This window comes from Portunus trituberculatus, chromosome 3, assembly GCF_017591435.1.
Source record: "Portunus trituberculatus isolate SZX2019 chromosome 3, ASM1759143v1, whole genome shotgun sequence".
In the NCBI taxonomy this organism is placed as follows: domain Eukaryota; kingdom Metazoa; phylum Arthropoda; class Malacostraca; order Decapoda; family Portunidae; genus Portunus; species Portunus trituberculatus.
Genome location: NC_059257.1, coordinates 185,666 through 195,665, shown reverse-complemented (window position 1 = coordinate 195,665; position 10,000 = coordinate 185,666). Strand labels below are relative to the sequence as shown.

General features: G+C 39.8%; 1 protein-coding gene across 1 annotated transcript in view; it reads left to right on the top strand.

The window, feature by feature from the left end:
- Nucleotides 1-10,000, top strand: part of LOC123508091 (RING finger protein 224-like) — a 212,015-nt gene that overhangs the window by 17,303 nt on the left and 184,712 nt on the right. The gene's annotated exons all lie outside the window — the stretch shown is intronic.

Below are 10,000 nucleotides of genomic sequence, written 5' to 3'. Positions count from 1 at the left end.
TATTATTATTATTATTATTATCAATTAGTATTATGTTTATTATCAATTATCAATATCATTAATATTATCAGTATTACCATTATCATTTATATTATTGATAAAGAAAACGGGATTATTATTATTAATATTATTATCATGATTATTATTTTTATCATTATTATTTTCATTATTATTGTTCTTAATTTATAATTATTATCATTATTATTGTTATTATATTTATTAATATTACATTATTATTTTATTTTCTATTAGAGAAAACGTGAACATTTTAAGGGGAACTGAACTATCTAATAAATCTTAAGAACTCCAAGGCAATATAATTTCACCTTAATGCATGAATGTAGGCCTATGATCATAAATAAAAGCCTCTAGGTTTTCTACACCAATATACTTTTATCTAGAAAATATACAAAACATTGCAGCATCATTGTAGTTTGAAAAGAAAAAAAATGAAAAGCCATCTCGACATTTTGAGAACCGTCTCTATATTCAATGTTAATGCATAATTGTAACCACATAATATTAATCAAAATTAATTATTTTGTATCAATATCTTTTTTTTTTTAATATCCAAAATAATAATATAGAGTTCATTATTTTGAGAAACAAAAAGCCATCTCGACATTTTGAGAACCATTACTATATATATTATAAATCTTAAAACAAACACAGTTCAATAATAATAAATAGCAGCGTATATTCTGCACTAATATATTTTTAAAGAAACAATACAAATGATGACGTTGATTTAGCAGTTTGAGGGCTAAAATGTCATCTCGATATTTTGAGAACCTCTGCCTTCTATATTCAAAACTTAATACATAAATATAAGCCTGTAATGATAAATGAAAGCCTATTTTCTTCACTAGTGAAGATAAGCGTCTGTCATAACAATAAAATACAGACACTAGTGCAAATATATTTTCTTCCTTTAGGCTTCGAGGAGGAGGAGGAGGAAGGAGGATTGAATGCTAATAATAATATGTGAGGCAGGTAGTGTGAGATACAGACAGACAGACACACAGCCGAGGGAAGGTGTCATGGCACTGTGGTGAAGGAGAGCCAGCTTGTTAACACGTTGCTAAGAGCTTGTTAGAGAGAGAGAGAGAGAGAGAGAGAGAGAGAGTGTGTGGGTGGTGTTAGCAGTGGATTGTGGGTCCTTTTAAACTGGGAGTTGATGGTTGTGTCTGTCTGCCTATCTGTGTGTCTGTCTCTCTGTCTGTGTGTGTGTGTGTGTGTCTGTGTGTGTGTCTGTGTGCCTGTCTCTCTGTCTGTGAGTGTGTGTGTGTGTGTGTCTGTCTGTGTGCCTGTCTGTGAGTGTGTGTGTGTGTGTGTAATTCACTGTTTGATCTGCTGCAGTCTCTGACGAGACTGAGCTCATTTACATCCCGTACCTACTCACTGCTAGGTGAACACTGAACAGTGAACAGTGAACAGGGGCTACACGTGAAAGGAGACACACCCAAATATCTCCACCCGGCCAGGGAATCGAACCCCGGTCCTCTGGCTTGTGAAGCCAGCGCTCTAACCACTGAGCTACCGGGCCGTGTGTGTGTGTGTGTGTGTGTGTGTGTGTGTGTGTGTAGGTACTGTTGAAGACTTTTGTGTGTAAATGTAGGAGTTGATGTTTATTTATTTATTTATTTATTTATTTATTTATTTTTCGTGGTGTTGTTGTGTGAATGAGCGAATGGCGTCGGTCGGTAGTGGTTAATATGGTGCACGTGGTGAAGTGTTAGTTAGTGCTTGAAGTACTGCTACCTATTCTTTACTGCTGGTGTTGTTGTAGGTGGTGGTGGTGGTGGTGGTGGTGGTGGTAAAAGGTAATATTGTAATGGAAGGGATTGTCAACATTGAAGGTAATAATATTTCTTCCCTTTTTACACATATTTTCACAGGGTTCGTATTTCTCTTTTTATTTTGTTGTTTCGGTGCAGCAAAACAATGCGGTGATTTTTTTCTCTTTTTGCATGTCATGTCTCCCCGGCTGTGGTGAACTCTCTCTCTCTCTCTCTCTCTCTCTCTCTCTCTCGTAAGGGCAGAATTTGCTGTGTGTGTGTGTGTGTGTGTGTGTGTGTGTGTGTGTGTGTGTGAGAGAGAGAGAGAGAGAGAGAGAGAGAGAGAGAGAGAGAGAGAGAGAGAGAGAGAGATTCGAAATTCTATGAACGAGCGAATTGTCTCGAACCAAAGAGAGAGAGAGAGAGAGAGAGAGAGAGAGAGAGAGACACAAGACACGGGGAGTGAGAGGAGAGACGCAAGAATATAATTGCAATTACTTACTTTCCTTCAATTATAATGTTGCAGTGTCATAATGAAATATTTTTTGCGTGCGAGTGATGACATACATAGAGCATCGTCTCTGGAACTCCATATTTTCGCATTTCACTTGCAGGCAGCGAAGGAAGAGAAGAGAAAGGTAAGAAATACAGTCTATACATTTGACGAGATACTTTTCATCCAGTGCCGGTACAATGAAGTGAATGTCCACGTGTCATTATTGTGGATTTGGGGCGTTAAAATGATGACGTGCACAGCTTCCTCTTTCCTCATTACATTTTGGCGTCATTGTGTACTGATGTAATTAGTCTATCCTGTTAAATCATTTCCAGTAACAACAACAACTATTCAATGCCGAGAAATTACATTGGATTACATCTGATCTAAATCGCATGTCGTATATAATCGGTAGGTAACCAATTACATACCATGCGCCATTTACCTAATTACTTATTTTCCGATAGCAAGAGTTGTTACAGAGGTGCAGGGTTTGAATATTACATTAAATTATAATGAATTAAGTGTTTAATGAAGTATGTAATTACTTGTTACCAGTTTGAATGACAAGAATCGTGTGTTTGGCGACGTATATAATTACAAGTAATCAGCAGATACATATGAACGCTCGTATAACTCCATATATTCCCATTACAAGAGTTACTACACGTGTTTTGTTAAGAATTCACACTGGACTACATAGGAAGTCAATAGTTAGTGACTTGTGACTCATGCAATCACCACAACTGTTATTAACCTGTTATACTGTACACCTTGGCATGACACACCACACCACACCACACACGTGTTTTGTTACACCACACCACCACCACCACTCCACACCATACCACACCACTCCACACCACATTGAACCACCACCATATCACACCACCGCAACCACCATATCACACAACATCACATCACCACCACCACAACAAAACATCACACCAAACCACACCACCAAACCACACCATACCACACCACACCACACCACACCACCAAACCACACCACACCACACCACCAAACCTCAACACACCACACCACGTCACACCATACCACACCACACCACACCACACCACATTTAACCACACCACACGACACCACACAACATCACATCAAACCACACCACCACACCACACCACACCACACCACACCACTCCACACCACGCCACACCACGCTATTACCACACCATACCATACCATCACCACACCACACCACACCAAACCACACAACCACTACTACCACACCACACCACACCACACCACACCACACCACACCACCATCACCAAACCACACAATACCAACACACCACCACACTACACCACTCCACTCCACTCCACTCCACTCCAAACCACACCACCACCACACCACTGAGCCACACCACACTGAATCACTCCACACCACACCACACTATTGTACCCTTATCATTATTATTATTATTATTATTATTATTATTATTATTATTATTATTATTATTATTATTATCATTATTATTATTATTATTATTATTATTATTATTATCATTATTATTATTATTAATATTATTATTATTATTATCATTGATATTACTATTAATATTGATATTATTTTTTTCTATTATTATTATTGCTATTATTGTTATTAATACTATAATAATAATAATAATAATAATAATAATAATAATAATAATAATAATAATAATAATAATAATAATAATAATAATAATAATAATAATTATTATTATTATTATTATTATTATTATTATTATTATTATTATTATTAGTAGTAGTAGTAGTAGTAGTAGTAGTAGTAGTAGTAGTAGTAGTAGTAGTATTATTATTATTATTATTATTATTATTATTATTATTATTATTATTATTATTATTATCATTAGTAGTAGTAGTAGTAGTAGTAGTAGTAGTAGTAGTAGTAGTAGTAGTAGTAGTAGTAGTAGTAGTAGTAGTAGTAGTAGTAGTGGTAGTAGTAATAGTATTATTCATCTAACAATTTCATTCAATAATGTTTGTTACAAAAAGTTGCCTTGGTATTAATTATGTAACTTTCAAAAGGTGTACTGGTGACAAATGTACAACTTTCAAAAGGTGTGTTGTTAATAATTGTATATATATTTCAAAGTTGATTAGTTAAAGACAGAGACAGACACAAATTAAACATGATGCAATATAAGACAAAGATTAATGTATTATCAAATAAGAAATAAGGAAATAAATTACATATATATATATATATATATATATATATATATATATATATATATATATATATATATATATATATATATATATATATATATATATATATATATATATATATATATGGGGAGGGGACCAAAAATGTCCCCAGGTCGGACACCTCTCCTGTTGAAGACCACAAATGCCTTGACACCTCCCTCAACTTTTTCTACATTGACTTCTGCAACATTCGCGGTCTTAGATCTAATTTTCAATCCGTGGAACACCACCTCTCCTCTATTAAACCTCATCTTCTTTTCCTCACCGAAACACAGCTGTCTGAGGCAACTGACAGTAGTTCCTTCTCTGTTCCCTCCTACTTTCTCTATTCTCATTTTCATTCCAAAGCTGGATGTTGCGTCTATGTGCGCAACGACTTAACTTGCTCTCGTGGCCACGCTCTTGAGTCTTCCGAGTTTTCCACCATCTGGCTACGACTTAACAGTCACTCTCAAACTAAATTCATCTGTGCTGTTTATCTCTCCCCTAACTCTTCTGACTATAGTAATTTCTTCGACTACTTAACTTCTAAAGTGGAGCACATTCTGTCCCTCTACCCTGTCGCTGAGATTTCCATTCTTGGAGATTTCAATGTTCACCACCAGCTTTGGCTTTCCTCTCCCTTCACTGACCACCCTGGTGAACTAGCCTTCAACTTTGCTATCCTCCATGACCTAGAGCAACTGGTGCAACACCCTACTCGTATTCCTGACCGTCTTGGAGACACGCCCAACATTCTTGATCTCTTCCTCACCTCTAACCCTTCTGCTTATGCTGTCACCCTTTCATCTCCGTTGGGCTCCTCCGATCACAATCTCATTTCTGTATCTTGTCCTATTTTTCCAATCCCTCCGCAGGATCCCCCAAAGCGAAGGTGCCTCTGGCGTTTTGCCTCTGCCAGTTGGGGGGACCTGAGGAGGTTCCTCAGGGTTCTGTCCTGTCACCCACTCTCTTTCTATTATTCATTAATGATCTTCTTAACCAAACTTCTTGCCCTATCCACTCCTACGCTGATGATACCACCCTACATCTTTCCACGTTCTTTCAGAGACGTCCAACCCTTCAGGAAATCAACAGATCACGCGGGGACGCCACGGAACGCCTGACTTCCGATCTTTCTAAAATTTCCGATTGGGGCAGAGATAATCTAGTAGTTTTCAATGCTTTAAAAACTCAATTCCTCCATCTATCAACTCGACACAACCTTCCAGACAACTATCCTCTCTTCTTCAATGACACTCAACTGTCTCCCTCTTCCACAATGAATATCCTCGGTCTGTCCTTTGCTCATAATCTTAACTGGAAACTTCACATCTCATCTCTTGCTAAAACAGCTTCTATGAAATTAGGTGTTCTGAGGCGTCTCCGACAGTTTTTCTCGCCCCTCCAACTGCTTACTCTGTATAAGGGCCTTATCCGTCCCTGTATGGAGTATTCTTCGCATGTTTGGGGGGGTTCCAGTCACACAGCTTTGCTTGATAGGGTGGAATCGAAAGCTCTTCGTCTCATCAACTCCTCCTCTGACTAACTGTCTTCAGTCTCTTTCTCACCGCCGAAATGTTGCATCCCTTTCTATATTTTATCGCTATTTTCATGGTAACTGTTCTACTGATCTTGCTAACTGCATGCCTCCCCTCCTCCTGCGGCCACGCTGCACAAGGCTTTCTTCTTCCTCTCGTCCCTATTCTGTCCAACTCTCTAATGCAAGAGTTAACCAGTACGCTCAATCATTCATCCCTTTCACTGGTAAACTCTGGAACTCCCTCCCTGCATCTGTATTTCCAAATTCCTACAACTTGTCTTCTTTTAAGAGGGAGGTATCGAGGCATTTGCTCCCCTAATTCTGGCTGACGGTTTTGGCACTTTTTGAACTCTTTGGAGAGCCAGCGCTCAAGTGGCCCTTTTTTCAATCTTTCATTTTTTTTTGCCCTTGGCTGGCCCTCTTCCCTACGTAAAAAAAAAAATAAAAATAAATAAATAAATAAATAAATAAATAAATAAATAAATAAATAAATAAATAAATAAATATATATATATATATATATATATATATATATATATATATATATATATATATATATATATATATATATATATATATATATATATATATATATATATATATATATATATATATTTTTCTTTTTCTTTTGAATCACCTCTTCCTTCTCTCTATTACGTCCTCCTCCTCCTCCTCCTCCTCCTTTTCCTTCTCCGTCTACTACTACTACTACTACTACTACTACTACTACTACTACTACTACTATTTCTGCCACTACTACTATTATTTCTACCACTACTACTACTATTTCCATTAATAGTACTACTACTATTACTACTACTACTACTACTACTACTACTACTGCCACTGCGCTGCTGCTGCTGCTGCTGCTGCTGCTGCTGCTGCTGCTGCTGCTGCTGCTGCTGCTGCTGCTGCTGCTGCTGCTGCTGCTGCTGCTGCTGCTGCTGCTGCTGCTGCTGCTGCTGCTGCTGCTGCTGCTGCTGCTGCTGCTGCTGCTGCTGCTGCTGCTGCTGCACCTGCTGCTGCTGCTGCTGCTGCTGCTGCTGCTGCTGCTGCTGCTGCACTGCTGCAACACCTGCTGCTGCTGCACCACCACTGCTGCTGCTGCTGCTGCTGCTGCTGCTGCTGCTGCTGCTGCTGCTGCTGCCACTGCCACTGCTGCTGCACCACTGCTGCTGCAACTGCTGCTGCTGCACCACTGCTGCTGCTGCTTCACTGCTGCTGCTGCTGCTGCTGCTGCTGCTGCACCTGCTGCTGCTGCTGCTGCTGCTGCTGCTGCTGCTGCTGCTGCTGCTGCTGCTGCTGCTGCTGCTGCTGCTGCTGCTGCTGCTGCTGCTGCTGCTGCTGCTGCTGCTGCTGCTGCTGCTGCTGCTGCTGCTGCTGCTGCTGCTGCTGCTGCTGCTGCTGCTGCTGCTGCTGCTGCTGCTGCTGCTGCTGCTGCTGCTGCTGCTGCTGCTGCTGCTGCTGCTGCTGCTGCTGCTGCTGCTACTACTACTACTACTACTACTTCCGCTACTAGTACAGCATAATTAAGTATGGCATATATTTTAATCCATCGGTCAATTCAGTTTCTTTATAGTTTCCCTTTCAAATTTCGATAAGCTTTGTATTGAGAGTTGAAGGGGAGACTAGACTATTTTACCTAACTCCTTCGATGCCACACTATGTTCCAAACCAAATCGACTATTTTGACTATGAAGGAAGGGAGGCAGGAGAGTCAGAATTGGAGAGAAGGTGGAGGAAACATGGAGGAAAGTCTGTGTAGGTGGAGGTAAGTGGAGGTAACTCGTGGAGGGAGATATGGAGGAAAGAAACACATGTAAAGCTATAGAAACCACACGCTAATAAAGAGGTTGACATCATTAAGGTCTAAATTATTACTAGGTAACACCGCAGTCTCTTCCTTAAGGCCCCGGGAACACTGCACTGGCTATAAGGTCGTTGTCACTGTAGAAGCCAATAAGATTTTCAGCCTTCCAGACAGAAATTGTGTTTTTATTAAATGTTTAGATTTTTTTTAACGGAAAAAATATAGAATGATGATAATAAATCTTTAAAAAATGACGAATAATTGGAAAATAAAAAGATTCTTTTATTTTTGTTTACTCTCTCTCTCTCTCTCTCTCTCTCTCTCTCTCTCTCTCTCTCTCTCTCTCTCTCTCTCTCTCTCTCTCTCGTATCTTCCCCCATTGTCCTCTTTCATTCCACGTCCCTTCGTTAATACATTAACTTTACACCTCTCCCTCCTCCTCCGACCCTGTACCTTGCTTTATAATAATTGTATTTTATGATTCTTCCCTCCTCCCTCCTCTCCCTCAATCGTCACGCTCATGAAACTAAACCAAAATGAACAAAGCCTCGGAAGTCAATACAAAACATGTGGGTAAGGAGTTGGACCAAAGAAAATGACACAGGAGCAAGTGGTCTGTCACGTTTTCTTTTCCCATCATCCCGTATTATGATTTTCTTCGCTCTGTTGATAATTTCAAAAAAACTTCCCGCTGCTTGTGATGAATTAATGTTGGTGTGTTTTAATGAGGAACTGTAGTGAAGCAGTGAGGTCGTATACCTAGAAGCGAGCAGACCCTTCACTTCCCTTCACTCGTTCTCCTGATTTCATCCCTTCAGCTGAAAAGGAACAAACCTATCGCTTCTCTTCATTGGTCCTCACATCCATACATTTGAAGAGAGGAGGAAAATTCTTGCTTTCACGTGTTCTACTAATACAATTTATACACCAAATTGTGAAAAAAACCCTTCTCTCTCCTTTGTAATACACTCAGAATCATTTCCTTCCCTCTACTTGCCCTTCTAACACTATTCCTATAACGGACGAGGCACAAAACCATTCCTTTCTTTTCCACCTGACCCCCTTTCACCACCCCTCACCCATTCATAGTACTGAAGAGAGATAAAACCTTCCTCTTCCCTTCACCTTCCACTTCTCCTCCCAAAACTCTTCCCTTTTTTTTTTTTTTTTTTTACATTACAAGGGCACTGGCCAAGGGCAAACACAGTGTTGGAAAAAAAAAATCCTGGTTGCCAGGCCCTGTTAAAAGAAAAGTAGAAAGAGAAAAACAGAAAAATCTAAAAGGAGGGTCCAGTTAACGTAAGAGGTGTCTTGACACTCCTCTTTTGAAAGAGTTTAAGTCATAGGCAGGTGGAAATACAGACACAGGTAGAGAGTTCCAGAGTTTACCAGTGTAGGGAATGAAGGAGTGAAGATACTGGTTAACTCTTGCATTAGGAAGATGGACAGAATAGGGATGAGAAGAAGTAGAGAGTCTTGTGCAGCGAGGCCGCAGGAGGGGGAAGGCATGCAGTTAGCAAGTTCAGAAGAGCAGACAGCATGAAAACAGCGGTAGAAGACAGATAAAGATGCAACATTGCGGCGGTGACTTAAAGAATCAAGACAGTCAGTTAGAGGAGAAGAGTTGATAAGACAAAAGCTTTAGATTCCACCTTGTTTAGTAAAGCTGTGTGTGGATCCCCAGACATGAGAGCCATACTCCATACACGGGCGGATAAGGCCCTTGTACAGAGCAAGCAGCTGGGAGGGAGAGAAAATGGACGAAGACGCCATAGGACACCTAACTTCTTGGAAGCTGATTTAGCAAGAGTAGAGATGTGAAATTTCCAGTTTAGATTTTTAGTGAAGGATAGACCGAGTGTGTTTAATGTAGAGGAGAGGGAAGTTGAGTGTTATTGAAGAAGAGAGGATAGTTGTCTGGAAGGTTATGTCGAGTAGATAGTTGTAGAAATTGAGTTTTGAGGCATTGAACAAAACCAGGTTTTCTCTGCCCCAATCAGAAACAAGTGGAAGATCAGAAGTTAGGCGTCCTATAGCATCTCGCCTTGAGTCATTTAATTGTTGTTGGGTTGGGCGTCTGTTGAACGCTGTTGAATAATGCAGGGTGGTATCATCAGCATAGGAGTGGATAGGGCATTGAGTCAGATTTAGGAGATCATTG